Consider the following 17083-nt stretch of genomic DNA (forward strand, 5'->3'; position numbering starts at 1 on the left):
AGGTGAATTGCAGGAAGCCACTCCCCAAGGCTTCAATGTAAAATGAAAGACCCGCGGCACGAGCGGGGCAGACTGGCTTGCTGTGAAATTGAAAAAAATGCTTCGGAGCAGGAAACTCCAGAGGAAACCAGGCGCAAGTGCCTAGTGAGAAATCGCCCAAAAACTCTGATTCATGCTCTGGTAGTTTCTTGTCCTACCTGCTGCCATGTTCCCTTCTTTGGTCTTCCATTGTCTCACTTCAGGTCCCTCTATACACAGCACCATGCCACTAAAATTATTATGTTCTCCTATCAATCTGTTCAAGTAACCCACCCCCTGAAATACAGTTGCCAACCTCCACAGGTGGTGGCTGGAGATCTCCTGGAGTTACAGTTGATCTTCAGGTGACAGAGATCAGTTCACCTGGTGAAAATTGCCCCTTTGGAAGGTAGACTGTATGGCATTATACCCTACTAAAGTCACTTCCCTCCCCAGACCTTGCTCTCCTTAGACTCCTCCCCCAAAATCTCCAGGTATTTCCCAACCCAGAGCTGGCAACCCTACCCTGAAATCCCCATGCAGATTACCTCTCCCATGTCTTATCCAATACAAAAGCTTTCCATCACCTTCTTCCTCTCCTCTCTCATACCTCTCCTCTCACACACTGTTTTCTCTTCTAGTTCTGCCACTGTAACCATTTGAAGACCCTTAAGTAATTCTGCCTTTTCTTTCTTTCTGCCTTTATACTTGGAACTGCCTCCTGGAACACCTATGTGACACCATACTACTTTTTCTGCTTTTCTCCAATTCCTCCTCAACTCCACACTCCTTTTCTTGAGCATCCTTTTCCTGGGTAATATTTCTGAGATTTAAGGAAGAAGACATAAATAATATCATCTAAACTCAAGTAAAGAACTGTAATCTTTATTATTATTGCTACAACAATGATAGTGAAAAATGCTCAAACAATGTCCAGGTCAAGATGTTGTTTGCATACAGCATTTGTCAAATAATTCTGGGTAACTGACAAATGAGTATGTTTACACGTAATTTACTACTAAGTATAAACTAAATCTATCAAATAAATTGTGCACGACAAACAGTGTGCCTAGCTAGCCTTCTGCTAAATAATTTACTTTTTCTCACCCATGCTGAGAATATTTTGTTTCTCATATTCCTCACCCACAGGCAGAAGCATTTAATAATTTTCATTTCCTTCTCTGGATTGTACATCTACTGCAATCTCTCCCCTCTTCCCAGCAGCGTAATTTGCCATGCCTTAAATCTGAAGGTGACAGGAGTTGTGTTCCCCAAATGCGTGTTACATTTTTTCCATTAACAGTTCATAAGCTGAATATAGCAGGAAGAGAAAATTTCCCACTGTATCTTTGTTCAGCTCCAAAGAACTCATTCTTTGCACTCACCAGAAGCACACTACTGAGCTATTGCGGTAAGTAATCTTCTCATATGTCTTGTTTGGACCTGAACAATGTGCACTGAACATGAGGCTGATTAATATGCTGTTAGGAATTCCCAAAATACTCCAATATTAAATTCGCAATAGGAAACCTGAACTAATTAGGCTATTTTGGCCTATGCAAAAAAAGCATTCGCGCACCAATCAGGGGAACAATGAATGAAATTAGATGAAGAGAATCACCTTCTGAATGCCTGCTAATGATGCAGCCATCTAGGATTACACCTCTTGCTTCCCTCAACAATGGCCGCACTTCCCTGGAAGATTAGAGGTAGATGTCACGTTCGTCCCTAGTGATGTGGAAATTATGACTAGCACCAACAGTCATGATAGAAGGATAATTAAAAAATAATTAACAAGAATAATCTGCACAGAACCATGGGACAAAAGCTTTTGTTTCATCAGCTGCAATAAGTGATTCGATAGATACACAGTGTTTCTGTAAAAGCATCAATCATTTGTAATTTTCTTAAGCATGGGGAGGAGACAGGACAGAATGGCATTCAGGGAATAACAACTAATTATTTTTTTTCCTTTTGTTTCTTAGACTCCGGAAAGAGTAAATCACATGTGCAAGCAGCTTAGTCCAGAATAAGCAGCAGTTCAGCATGAGTCTCCTCACTGTGGAATTACTTTTTAGGACTGAGGTAATTCAGTAATAGGGCACAACCTCTGTATCTGAGGCCTCAGGATGGAATCAGTCTACTGGGCTCCCATAGGGAAGAATTTGGGGAGTGGGATGTTTGTACTTGCAACCTGGAGAAAAAAGTTCTTTGGAGGTTGGGCTCATTGGCCTAGTTCAACCATTGGTTTGATGTGGTACCTATGCTAAAAGGATTAAGAGATCTTCCTTCCTAACATCTCTGAATGCTAAAACCGTACTTCTTTTCTTTCATTTGTTATGTTTACATTTTATGCCAATAAAGGTACTGAATTGAACTGAACTGATTAATAGATCATTTCTTGTAAATATGGCGCTCAGATTTTGCTGAGATCAGGAAACATGTACACAGCAAGACCTCTAGGGACTTAGGGTGTGAGCTGTGGACAGGAAATGGTAGCAGCTAGAAAACATCAAAGAGTACTTCTGAAAAGTCCAGGGACTGACTTGGTTTCATAATGCCATGTAGTGGTGATAGTGGTGGTGATGATTACCAAAAGTAAATAGTGGATCTCAGAAAATGAAATCTTTCACCTTTCAGGTACAACTGATAAGAGTAGATGTGTACAGATAATAATTTGATGGCATAATTGATCAAGTATATCTATGCCTGATGTAGAGTAAACTTCTCCTTATCATTTGACAGACTGATACAAAGGATCTATGTAGCTGACCAAACTGTCCCAGGCCGAGTCCTTATGCCAAGGCCATCACCCTACCAAATAAGAATTTAACTGTGTATCAGACAATGTGTGGCACAACAGGTAGTGTATCCACTGAGAAAACCAGATTTTCAAGTAGTAAATTACAATAAAGTACAACTTGGGAAATGATCGTACTGTTAGGTTTGGGGAAGATTCATTTCTCCTGTAGCACAGCTTACCATTGGCTAATCTTTTTTGTTGTATAAGGCTACAGAGGTGGGACTGGGCGAGGTGCTTTTCAGGTAATAGTCGGACAACAAGGAGTAGCATCCTAATGAGCAATGTCAACAGGTGGCAGCAATTTATCCCTTCTCTGCTGTATTTTAATTAGTACAATAGGTAGAGGGAAGGAACAAAACCTGTAGCAGGGTGCCGTGTTCTATTCTGGCTCATTTTGTTTTGCTTTCTGAGACTGAGAAAAGATTACAGCACATCTGTAAGTGATACTGGTGTTAAGAGTTCAGTTCGAGCCAGCTAAGTCTTCTTAGCACTCATTATCTTCTTATTGGACAGGACAGCAGGCTACCTTATCTACTAACTCCCTTCTGCCGGATAAGATTCTTGAGCCAAATGCGCTTATTTGCTGCATTGCCTTCCTGTTGTGAATAAATCCCAGATTCAGGCAAGCGAAACATCTCAAGAGAAACACTGATATGGTATTTTCCCAACCCTCTGGCACCTTTCCTGAACAGCTACACAAAAGTTAATAAGCCCAGCCTTCCATTTCAGCAATCACAGTTTTCACTTTCTATTCCTTAATGCTTGAAGCTAGAACAGACAATCACTTTTTTTCCGAGGGCAATGGCAGAAAATTCCTCTTTCCACTATGATGACAGAAGCTCTACTCTAAAAGTAGTGCGGTCAATGTAACAGGTCAGGGAAGCCTGTTATGGGGTGGTGATGGGCAACCTTTTTACTTTGAAACACTCACACAAACACACACTAGACAGTGAAGGGATGCACATGCCTTTTTTTTTTAAAGCTGGTTTTGTAAAATGACTCTTTGTAATTGATATGTATCTATTAAGTTACATTTGTTCACATTCATACCTCACACTTTTGCTTTCAGTTTTTGGACTGCACGGGTAAGTATTATGTCCATATATGGATTTTTCTTTCAGGATTTAGAAAGATGTATTCATCATATTCAAGCCTGTTAGACACAAATACTTGCATTACAGGCAGAGTGAACTGTTACTCCAGTTCTTTTACCACGTGTGCAAAAAAGGAATGTTTACCCTAAACATGTGCCTGTGAATGTGGTCTGTTTTCTGATGTGAACCCAAATCCATACTAAAGTCGCTTGAGTGTAAGGCGACTGCCTTCCTTCAGCCACTCCTTGTTTCCGAAACATTGCTGACTTAGGCTCTACAGCTATCTTAAAAGAAACCTCAAGTCTAGGCAGTGGCTAAGTGGAGATGCACTAGTATACATTTGGAATGAATAAAGGAATAAAGTTTATTAAGGGGTATACCACAAATACCTAAGGAGAGAAATGAGCAAACCTCAAGCAGTCAAAAATAATATCAAGTATTCATTGTAAAGAAGACCCAATATTAAAATACTAGCATTAGTGGTAGTACAATACTAGAATACTATACAACAGCCATCCAAATACTATGCAAATTATTCCACTCAAGAGGGGATACCAAAAAAAAAAAAAGGAGACCAAGAGAGAAAGCAAGAACACCGTTGCTGCTGATTTCTTGATGATCCAAGCTGGGGCCAAATTCCAAGGTAATGGCCCAAGCAAATAATCCAAAATCTTAAAAAGCATATCTACATCTTGTCATGGAAAGCAAGAGCTTAAACAACTTTCTAGACAAAAATAGTCCTCAGCAGGCAAAAACCACACACCAAAGACTCATAGCAAAAACAGTCTGGGGAAGGATTTCATCCCCCAGTTATACCACAAGCAGCCGAATTTAAAAACAAAAGATTTTTTTCTCCAGGATTATGAAGAGAAGGGGGGACTAGGTAGGGGATGACATGTGAACATACAAGGAGAAGAATGTGGTAGTTCAGTGCTGAAAGTCAATGCAGTGTAGTGTTGGCCTATGATGAAGGAAACACAGGTTCAAACCCACCTATGAAGCTTGCTGGGTGACCTGGGGCTGGTCAGTCTCTCTGTGCATGACCTACCTCACAGAGTTGATTGAGTGGATAAAACGGGGGAAGGGAAAGCCATATATGCTGCCCTGAGCTTGTTGGAAGAAGAGCAGGATAAAAATGCACTGTGGATAACCTGCATAGCTTATCCTACTTAATAACAAGGAGGTGAGTTAGTTTTCACAAAGTGTAAAAGACCTCCTTCCCATCTGCATCTCTGTGAAGATTTTTCCTTGTTTCAGTGTAGTGATATCCCCACGGATGTGACCTATTCAGAATGATGCCAGAATTGTATTTACCCCTCCTTGCTTTTGGCAGTTGCACTGGTAATAACTGTCTCCTTTTATTAATATTGTTTTTATCTAGCGTTCTAATGGCCATCCCACCTAGGTGAAATGAAAGACATTTATTTTGTCTCTTAACACCTCTTTGGGGGAAAAAAATCAATGTATTGGACTAATTTGCTGAATAACTTTTTGCTGTCTGGAAGAAACAGCCCTCGAGGGTCAGCCTTCTCACCTGGCATGTTTGCAGACTAATTGCAAATTACTCTCTCTCTGATGTGGAATCCAGATGCTGAGTGTGCCGTGGCCTGTAAGTGTTGAGTTCTAATGTGATCAGCAATGACAACATCGATTATGGGCAAGTTACTAGAGGACAAGTACATTGTTTCAACAATGCTAATCAGTATTTTCATAAAAAGTGACAGAAATAGCACATTGAGGCTGGCAAACCCTGCAGTAGTCAAACATTAGACTTGCATGAATGAACCCGCTCTTGTTTTCCTCATTTGAGGGAGATCAGCATAAACAATTCCATGCTCCAACTCTGAATTCAGTCAAATCAAACAAAGTACATACAAAATCCTTGCCTGTTTTCAGCTCCATAATGAAACATATGTACTCATTAATTATGATGCTTAAAAAGATCTATCAGCAGTATTTAAAAGTTGTTTTTCTTTCCAAGTTTGCCTAGATCCATGATACTCCCTCAGTGGCCTGGGAGCAACATGGCTCTTTGACACGCACCTGCTCCATGTTTCAGGAAACCAGGCAAGGGCATCACCTGGTACACACCTCAAAACAGTCAGGACTGAAGACTGGCCCCTAGGAATGCCAGCCTCAAAGTGGGACCTGGGAATTCCCTAGAGCAGGGGTGTCAAACATGCGGCCTGGGGGCTGGACCAGGCCCCCTGGAAGGCTTCTATCAGGCCCGCAGTTGAACTGGCTGTCTTCTGCTTTTTCTTCCAGTTCTGCTGCTGCTGCGTCATTGTAGGTTTGTAGCTTATAGATACACACCTGAACAGCATATTCAAGATTGCAACAGCACAGACATTTTGATGCAATAATTCAGAGCAAGAGGTGTCAGTTATCAGACACTGTTAAATAAATAAAACATTACAAGAGTGCTAATGTTTTAAGCATGTTTTTATTTTAAGCAAAAAAAAACCCTTAGTGTTTGTGTCCTTTATAAAGTTTACATCTCCGCTACCTGGCATTACATTTTATGACTCACATGGCCCGGCCCAACAAGGTCTCATTTATGTCAGATCTGGCTAATAATAATAATAATAATAATAATAATAATAATAATAATAATAATAATAATAATAATAATAATAATAATAATAATAATAATAATAATAATAATAATAATAATAATAATAATAATAATAATAATAATAATATACTTTATTGTCATTGTACATAGTACAACGAAATTAAGATGCAATCATTCGGTGATCTACAACCATACTCATCTGCAAAATGTTCTTTGCTTTTTTCAAGCATCGAGAACTATACAATTCCTCCATGAATGGGAGAGGACAGCCAATAATCTTCTGGGCTGTGATGATAACTCTCTGGAGTACTTTCCTATCCACAGCCGTACAACTGGCAAACCAGGCACAGACGCAGTATGTTAAAATGCTCTCTATTGAGCAACGATAGAAAGACATCAGTATTTTCTTACAACAAATAAGTTTGACACCCCTGCCCTAGAGTAACAGCTCATACCCAGACTACAGAGATCAGTTCCTCGGGAGAAAATGGGTGCTTTGAAGGGTGGACTCTATGGCATTGTACCCAACTAAGGTCCCTGTCTTCCCCAGGCTCCATCCCCAAATCTCCAGGAGTTTCCCAACCTGGATCTGGTAACCAGGGGTCTCATCCTGCCGGAGCTCCCCAGTACATCGCTCTGGGAGAGATGCTCGGGGGGTGGGGCGGTCACATGGTGAAGCCCTGCCCCCTTCTTCAGGCCGCCCTCTGCTCTCTCGCCCTCCCTGCCTTCCCAGCGGCAGCTCTTGCTGTTGGCGGAAGTGGAGCTCTGCAGGGGGAGCAGGGAGGCGCGTCCACACACTGGAGTGCTGCTGCTTAGCAGGTTCCCAAAGTCTCCTCCCGTCAACATGGTGCCTGGCTCCACTGGAGGGGTGTTTTTGGGGGAGATGGGAGGGGTTTAAAACACAGGAGGAGGCGGGGAGGGGGAGGGCAGCGGCGGTTGATGGCTGGTCCCTGAGGGCGGCCGACGGCTCTCGCCCTCCCTGCCTTCCCAGCGGCGGCTTTTGCTGTCAGCGGAAGCGGAGCTCTGAAGGGGGAGCAGGGAGGCGCGTCTACACACCGGAGTGCTGCTGCTGCTGGCAGCGATGCCGGCGCGACCTCCAATCTCTGCCAGCAATTCCTGGATCCCACCCTCCCCCCACCCCCCCCTCCCCCCCCCCCCACCCCCCCCCCCCCCCGCAACTCATTCTCGCCGCTCTGAGCTTGCCAGCAATTACCACAACAGGCACGACTGTTAAAAGCAGAGATCCGCCACCCCATCCCCTAGGTGGACCCAGCCCGTCCAACCCTCTTGCAATCCACGTGGCAGGCAAGGACGAGCAAGCGAGGTCAGCTGGCTTCGGTGGCGCCCACCCTCCCGACTCCCAAAGCTGCCCTCCCTCCCCTTCCCAAAGGAGCATGGGCAACGAGAAAGGGTTCCCGGCGGCTTCGCCTGCCTCAACGGCGCATGCTCCATCTGCAGACCTGGGGCGGGGAGGGTTCCAAATCTGTGCGGGGAGGCCGTGACGTTGCCGCACAAGTGCCGTGGCACCTAGAAGCATCCTCCGCATCGGCGGCGGTGTCACCAGCGTGGGGGCGGGGCCGGGGAAGCCGGCGGACAAGGGGGGCAGTAAGGCGATGGCCGGGAGGAGGACGATGACATCACCGCCGCTGTTGCTGCTCCTGCTCGGACAGAGCTCGCGGCCGCCGCCCAGCCACCTTCCCGATGAGTTCCAGCTGCTCCGCCACCGCCGCCGGCAGGACGACGAGGAGGAGGGAGAGGAGAGCGCGGCCGGTGGGGCTCCTCTTTTTGCTGCTCCTCTTCCTGCCGCTGCCTGAGGTGGGCGCCAACGCCTCCGCAGTTTCTTCTTCCTCCTCCGTCTCGCCGCTGATGGACCTCCGGAAGGTCCCTGGTATTTTTGGCCGATGTGTGACTGACACAGTGTGTTGGACTGGATGGGCCACCTGCCTGATCCACCATGGCTTCTTTTATGTTCTTATGTCTGGCACAGTGATGCTCTGCCTTCTTGGTGCTTGGGGGGGCAAGAGTGGGAGGGCTTCTGGATGGGCTGGATGGGCTTCTGGATTTCAGGCCCCGCTGGTGGACCTCAGGAGGGTCCCTGGTATTTTTGGCCAATGTGTGACACAGTGAGTTGGACTGGGGTGGAGCATGAGTGGTGGGTGTGGCCTTCTGACACACTTCCAGTGATGTCAGGGGGTGTGGCCTTATGACACACTTCCGGTGATGTCAGGGGGTGTGGCATATGCTAATGAGTTATGCTAATGAGCTCTGGCAGCTCTTTTTCTACAAAAAGACCCCTGCTGGTAACCCTACAGCCCCATGCCCTGTCAGTGGCCAGGAGGGCCCTGGCGACCCTACCTGGCTAAGCTGTGGGCTTTGTGCCAGACATAGAAGTTAAGGGCCTATCACCTCCAGCAACTCCCACCCTTCTTTGCAGCCTCTGTGTTCCCATCACAGCACCTGTGTGGCTTTTAACACAGGAAAGATTTTATGTTTTAACATCCCACCTGTTAGATTGCCGCTAACAAAGATCCAGAGAGTGATTTCAGCAAAAGTGAAACAGCTTTATTGAAGGTACGAACAAGCGCTTAAAAGCATTCATAACCAGAACAGATTTACATTGGGAGCTAGGCTCCTTTTAAACATTCCCGGGCTAATGTAGCCACGCCTATTTACATTTAACAACCAATGGGGTTGTTCGGATAAGGACAAATAAGAGTACTTTCCGCTCAGGGAATTAGTCCTTCTCAGATTGGTCGCTGTTGTTAAGCGACCAATAGCGTGTGAGTGCGGAGAAGCCTTCGTCTGGCTCAAAGCTTAACATGGGAGGCGAATGAGGCAATTCATGTAAGCCATTTCAATACATTACAATTCCTCCCCCCTAAGTTAAGACATCATACATTTGTTTTCCATTTAAACACAGTCACAGGTTACAACAATTGTACATCAGCCATTACAATCGTAATCGTCCAGATACGTGGGCGCTCTTCGCACACGCTGAGACCTGCAGAGCTGTGCAGGCTCAGGGGACGAATTCATCTGTGGGTCACTTACGGGCTCTATACTGACTGGGTCAGGCGCATACACTTCTGGGGTTGCAGCCCCGAAACCAGGGGTCTGCCCTGCTTTGGGGACAGTACCGGGCAATTCGGTACTCACCTCCTGCTCCGGAGGTCTGACATCAAGTCCAGGGTCTGAGGACTCAGCTATCTGTCCGATCCCCCACAGCTATAAATCCAATACACATTTAAGCAAAGTAGTATTTTATTAAAGCCATGATAGAGCAGGAGCAAGTTCACTGTTTAGAATACCTGATACAAGCGGGACATGGGATAATGAAGTACATTCAAAACAGACAATAACCAATGGGCTTGGTTCCCACTTACGCGGTTGGACTCTCAGCTTCGCACTCAAAGCCTGAGAAAGCAACGGTTTCTATAAAGATAAACAGTGCTTCTCACATTTATAATGAAGCCAGACTAAGCGAGCCTCCTTCACTCCGCACCTGTGTCCTTGTAGATAAGCTTTTCACTAGCGTTCATGGAAAGGAATGCATGGGACAGTGTTACATACAGAATACAACAGAATAGGCATGCGCAGATGCCGAGCAAGGAGCAGGATGCAGGGGGGGGGGGTTATTCTACTACACACAGATCATTATGGCAGCTAGCTGACACTATCGGGGAGTCAGCGCTGTCCTTCGCCCATCTCCGCCTTAGCTGGTCTATGTGGCACCACCATTTTCTACCATCGGCCAGCTCAACCACATACATGTGGGTGCCTGCATTTTCACCCACCACCCTGGGGATCCAAGAGTGCCCACTTGCATAGTTATGGGCAAAAACCTTGTCCCCTGGCTGAAATATGCTCACCTTCATATGCGAATCATTTTGCTCTGACTGCTGTCCGCTTAAATCCGGGTGCAACCAGTTTAAACGGGTTGTCAGGCGCCGGCCCATTAATAACTCAGCCGGACTACGGCCCATAGCGCTACATGGGGTGGTATGCTGCCGCAATAGGAAAGAACCCAGCTTCACACTCCAGTCCCCTTCGTACATTTTACCCAGAGCCTCATTTGTTGTTCTAACCATCCTCTCGGCCTGCCCATTCGACGCTGGATGGAATGGGGCAGAGGTTACATGGCGAAGAGGAACTGGGCAAATTCCTGGGATGTGAATTGGGGCCCGTTATCACTGACCACTACGTCTGGCAGTCCGTGAGTTGCAAAAAGCCGGCACAGCGCATGAACGACCATCATTGAAGTGGTTGATTGCATCCTCACCACTTCCAACCACTTGGACATAGCATCCACTAAAATAAAAAACATTTGCCCCTGCACAGGTCCCGCGAAATCTAGGTGCAACCTAGACCACGGCTTTCCCATAGTTTCCCACCTTTGAGGGGAAGCCTATGGAGGCTCTGGTCTGTTTTGCTGGCACGGCATGCACACCCACACCCACTCTTCAATTTCGGCATCTAGCCCAGGCCACCATACATAACCTCTTGCTAGTGCCTTCATATGTACCATGCCTGGGTGTCCGTCGTGCAAGGATTCAAGCACTCTTCTGAGTTTGTCAGGAACCACCACCCGGTTTCCCCATAAGACACACCCCTTAGAGATTGACAGTTCCTTTTGGTGGGCTCTGTACGGCTTGAATTCAGGCTCCAAGCTCCCCACTGGCCACCCCCTCCATACCCAGTTGAGAACACGGGACAATACGCTGTCCTTTGCCATTAGCAAAGCAATTTCTCTCGAGGAGACTGGAGCCGTGGGAAGCTCATCGATTGCTAACACATCACATGCTGGGGCAGGGTCTGTTCCAAGGTCGGGAAAGGGGCAGCATCTGAGTGCATCCGCATGCACAATTGCTTTCCCAGGCCGGTGCTCAATGTTAAAATTGTATGCCTGCAAAAATATCACCCATCTAAGCATTCTTGGAGACAAAATGTGCGACATTTGCTTATCGGGTGCAAAAATCCCCAGTAGCGGCTTGTGGTCAGTGACCAGTACAAATCTTCTGCCAAAAATAAAATCATGGAACTTTTTGACAGCCGCTACTAATGCCAGACCCTCCTTATCTATCTGGGCATAGTTCCTTTCTGCCACAGATAGAGACCTTGAGTAAAAAGCGATAGGCGCTTCGCTTCCATCAGGCATCAGGTGGCTCAAAACGGCGCCTACTCCAAAAGGTGAAGTGTCAGCAGCTAAAACCAGGAGTTTTTGCTCATCATAATGAGTTAACACATCGTTTGATACCAACAGCTCTTTAACTCCTTTAAAAGCCCTTTCTTCGGCTTGTCACCATTTCCATTTTGGCTCTTTATGCAAAAGTGCGTGCAAGGGTGCTGCCACGGATGCCTTGTGTGGTAAAAATGCATTGTAAAAATTGAGCAGCCCTAGGAAGGACTGGAGCTCTTTTTTACCAACCGGCCTGGGGGCATTTTGAATTGCGGTCACCTTTTCACCTGTGGGGTGCACTCCCTTTTCATCGATGCGAAACCCCAAAAACTCAACACTGTTAAGACCCAGCGTACACTTGGATCGCTTTACTTTTAGACTGGCACCCTGGAAACATTTCAGTACTTCCTTTACCCGGTCTAGTAACTCCTGTTCAGACCCCCCTGCAATCAAAACATCGTCAAAGTAGGGCACCGTACCAGGTACCCCCCTTAACAAGTGTTCCATCAGACCTTGGAAAATACCTGGTGCAACACTGACACCAAGTTGGAGCCAATTCACTTTAAATGCCCCTCTGTGGGTCACAATCGTTTGGGCTTCTGCAGCCTCTGGTGTGACAGGCAGCTGCTGGTACGCTTGAGCCAAGTCAAGCTTAGCAAATACCTTCCCTCCCCCCAGGGAAGCCAGGATGTGGCTGATTACTGGAACCAGGTACGAAAGCTGTTGTAAGGCTTTGTTCAGGGTACACTTGTAATCTGCGCATATTCGTATAGACCCGTCCGGTTTGACCGGAGTTACTATGGGTGTCTCCCAGTTACTAAAAGGTACAGGTTCCAAAATTCCCTGTGCAATGAGCTTGTCCAGTTCAGTTTCTACCCGAGGTTTGACTGAGATTGGTACCTTTCGATACTTTAACCATATCGGCGTAACAGACAGATCTAATTCAAATGCAATTGGGGCCCCGTTGTACTTCCCCAACTCATCTCTAAATACTTCTGGGAACTCATTATACAACATATCCCATTTATTTTCACACATTTGGTTAACTCCATAGATGCCAATGCCTAGTGGCTCAAACCAGTCTAACCCCAGGAGGTTTACCCGGTCCCCTTCAGCAACCAACATTGATAATTTGGCACATTTCCCTTTAAACTCTACATTCACAGTATCCCTCCCCGCCAAAGGAATCCTCTTCCCTTGAAAGTCGGACACCTTCGTGTCCACAGGCTGGAGTCACCACCGACTGCAGGTAGGGAATACCGCTGTCAGGATGCTGAAGAAATCACTGTGATGGATGAGCCGGAATCGACCTCCATGGTGCACGGTTTTCCATTGAGGAGTGGGGTGACGGAGATCTTTGCCTGACAGCCGGTGCGAAAAACGGTCGATGCGCTCATCAGGCTTGATGTCGTCTGACAGTTGGCCTCGGATGTACAGGAACGCTGTTTCCTCGTGGTTGGTGGGGATGTAGCTTTGTGTCCCAACCTGCAGACCCTGGCCAAATGGCCATGCCACCCACATGCCCGACATTCGACATCCCGGGCCCAGCAGTGGTCACGGTGATGTTTCCCGCCCCAGCCGAAACACGCCTTGTGCATTGCAGTCTTCGCTGGGGTCCGCTTGTCCACTCCCACCTTTAATTCATTGATGTAATCATCCGCATCATCGCCTTCACTGTCACGACACTGGAAATGGACACGCTGCTCCGGTGGCATTAGTTTCTGCCGGACCTCTCTTGTTGATTTGTCAGCCGCCTCAGCCACGACAGCCTCTTCATACGCCACAGCCCAAGTCAGGGTTGTGTGGGCAAACAACCATTGCTGTAGCCTCTCGTCCCGAAGGCCACACACTAGCCGGTCCCTGAGGGCTTCCTCAATGTCTGTGAAATTGCACGGTCTTGCTGCCTTGCGTAGAGCCGCCACAAATTCGGCGATGGTCTCCCTCGCTGCCTGGCTCCGTTTATAGAATGCATGCCGGCAGGCGATCTCCGAGGGCTGTGGTGAGAAATGGCCCTTCAGCTTCTTCTTCAGCTCCTCGAACGACACCGTCTTTATGTCGGCCGGAGCTACCAATGACCTGGGAATATCAAACACGTTCTTTCCACAAGAACTCAGCAGACTGGCTCACTTTTTTGCCTCCGTCGGGATGTCGTTGGCTTCCAGGTGGAACTCGAACCTAGCAAGGTACGCATCCCAGTCCTCGGTTGTGGGTTCGAATGCCTAGAACTTCTGGCTATTGGCCATCCTGGTAGGCTCGTTCACCGGTACTGGTGGTGCCTCTGCTGGAGTGGCCACGGCGCTGTGCTCGTCCTCGTCTGTCGTGGTATTTGTTAAGCAGGGCTGCCTACCCACTCTGACATCCCATCCTCGTTGCCAATTGTTAGATCGCCGCTAACAAAGATCCGGAGAGTGATTTCAGCAAAAGTGAAACAGCTTTATTAAAGGTATGAACAAGCGCTTAAAAACATTCATAACCAGAACAGATTTACATTGGAAGCTAGGCTCCTTTTAAACATTCCCGGGCTAATGTAGCCACGCCTATTTACATTTAACAACCAATGGGGTTGTTCGGATAAGGACGAATGAGATTTCTTCCCGCTCAGAGAATTAGTCCTTCTCAGATTGGTCGCTGTTGTTAAGCAACCAATAGCATGTGAGTGCGGAGGAGCCTTCGTCTGACTCAAGCTTAACATGGGAGGTGAATGAGGCGATTCATGTAAGCCATTTCAATATATTACACCACCTAATACAACATTATGGAGAGACTGAAAGCTTGCACACTGTTTTGTGTTGTAACTTTGGTTTGTAATCCCTTCCTCTCACTACATATATGCAAGGGCTAGCTAAGGTTCAATAGTGTTAGAAAGAGGACTTCCAGTCTCAGCGTTTCATTGCTCGGACGCATCCCGTCTACCTCTGATGGAGACGCACCGAGACTCAGCTGACAAGAAGGGTCCAAGCTGGTCCTGGACCCTCCCAGGGTCTTCGCAGGAGACCCCCAGCCTGGGAAGCTGAGGAGAGCCTCTTCCAAGGCGACAGTCAAGGAATAGAGGTGCACCTTTTCCCCGTAAGGTCCCATCACTGTAGAGCCAATATGGCGATCAGAGATGAGTGCCAGAGCAAGCGGACATGACCAAAAGTTTTTAAAATGCTTCTAAAATATGCCCAAGGCTCCAAAACGTGAGTTAAGCAATGTTCAAGAGATACAAAGCGAACATGAGCCTTGGTAGAAACTAGAAGTGCCTACAAACAAAGCGCGGGTGGAGGGGGAACTCAAGACACCCCCCCAGCAAAACCTAAAAAGCAGTTTTAAATCGAGAACAAAAGACTTTAAGCTAATCTTAACGAAGTCAGAAACTGCATGCTAGTATAAAGCCGATTAAAACTGTTGAACTTTTATCTTGCTTTGGAAAACTTACTTCTTGGTTTGTTTGTTTTTCATCCCCCTGGGGGGAGGTTTTTATTTGGGGGGGTTTCAGACTACAAAACTACAACAGAAAATATAGGAAAGGGAACTACATCTAGGGAGTAAAGAAAAAAGACCTACAACTAACTAAAAACCCAAGAGTAGGAGACCATACATCATCTTAACACCATGCTATTTTCAAAAAGCTACTAATAATACAGTGAACTTAGTCGGTTATGCTAGATTAATTATTGTTTAACCATCCCTTTAACTGTTTAAAGAAATTCCCAGAGCATCCCCAAGTTATTTCAACATTTTTTCAGGCACCAATCAGAGTCCTTCAGCCCTTATTTATTCTTATATTTTTTAATCCTCAGTTTATAAGGGTTTTGGGGTGCAGCCGCACCCTTTTCAGAGGGGGAGTTCTCATCTGAAGACCCCAAGCTCAACTCGCCATCAGATTTGCTTTTTTTCCCCTCCTCTTTGCCCTCTTCTGGTTCCCCAAGCTGTGTCCGCAGAAATTCACATGCTTTAAAAACAGAGGCAATCTTTTCTTTTTTATCATTAATTTTGAAAATGATGCCTTCTGGGGTTAACCACCTGTAACTGATGCCATTTGTTTGTAAGAAAAGGATTAATTCTTTATAGTTCTTTCCCTTCTGTCTTATATCAAATGGAATATCTTTTAAAATCCTGATATTATTGTCCCCAATTTTCAACGGTGTTCGCGAATTTGCTTTCAAAATAGCATCTCTCACGTGTCTCTTCAAGAATCTGACCACTATTTCCCCAGGCAGATTATTTTTCTTGATGTACGATGAATAGGACCTGTAGACTTCTCTCCCATTTACTTTGTTGCTTTTAAGGATTGCGTCAGTTGCATCTGCTGCGCTGCCACACTCTGCCCAATTACTGACAGTTGTTGTTTAATGCCAATGATCTCATCCAGCAGGGGGCGCAGGGAGTCAGCCAAAAGTTTTGAGAGCTCAGTTATTTCATCCGTTCGAGGACTGACCCCTAGTTTAGATTTCAGCAGCTTCCCTTTCTCCGGTTTCTTCCCCGCCCTCTTTTTGGATTTGTTTACTTTTCAAAAAAGTTGCTAAAGTCTCTGATATTCACCCAAACACTTTTCTGTTCTCTGGTAAGTCTCTTAAAACAGTTTTAGTCATTTATTTTTCCGCTCCCCCCTCTTTCCTTCCGTGTTTTGTCTATGCGTTTGGGAGGGATCCCTCCCCTACTCGCTTTCCTGTTGCTCTTTAGGGGGGGCAGCTTCTTTTTATATATTCATGCTCGCTTCAACCCGACTCACAGTTCATTGTTGGCCATTCGGCCTCGCTCACCATAATTTATTTCACCCGATCTCCAATGCTTGTCCTGGTCAGCAGCACTCGTACCATGCGGTCACTCAGCAGCAGGACCTTCAGGGTGGAGGGGCGCCTCAATACTCCGGCTTTCAGCCATCGAAAAAGTCACCCCTCAAAAAACCCCTGGCTGGGAGCCTTTTACCAAGTCTCCAGGGGGATCGCGACCCGTTGGACCCCCTCCCACATGCTGGTGTGCAGTTTACATCCCCAGGGCATCCAGGAGATGTGTCTGTCTGCATGTCGCCATAAACTGGAAGCCCGAAAACTTACTTCTTGTTGATATTATGGCAGGGAGAGGGTGGAGAACGATGCTGGAGAAGAAACCACTCCCAGGAAATAACCAACCAACGTCTCCCTCCCAGAACCAGGAAGTAACTACAGACTTTTCTACACTGCTAGCAAATGCACTGCACCCTCTAATGGAGCAGATGACAAATTTCAACACCAAATTGGACACAATCCAAAAACAGTTGACTCAAATGGATAAAAGAACCTCAGCTACAGAGAAAACAATAAAAATGATGGGGGAAAGACTGAGAGTATTAATAAAAGAATGGATGAAGCGGACAAAGAAAGATCCTCTGACAAAACACAGCTAATTCTGCTTCAGCTGGAAAGATCCACATATGTCTTATGTTTCCAAGGGAT

Source organism: Gekko japonicus, unplaced genomic scaffold (genome assembly GCF_001447785.1).
Source record: "Gekko japonicus isolate JY-2015 unplaced genomic scaffold, Gekko_japonicus_V1.1 scaffold214, whole genome shotgun sequence".
Lineage (NCBI taxonomy): Eukaryota > Metazoa > Chordata > Lepidosauria > Squamata > Gekkonidae > Gekko > Gekko japonicus.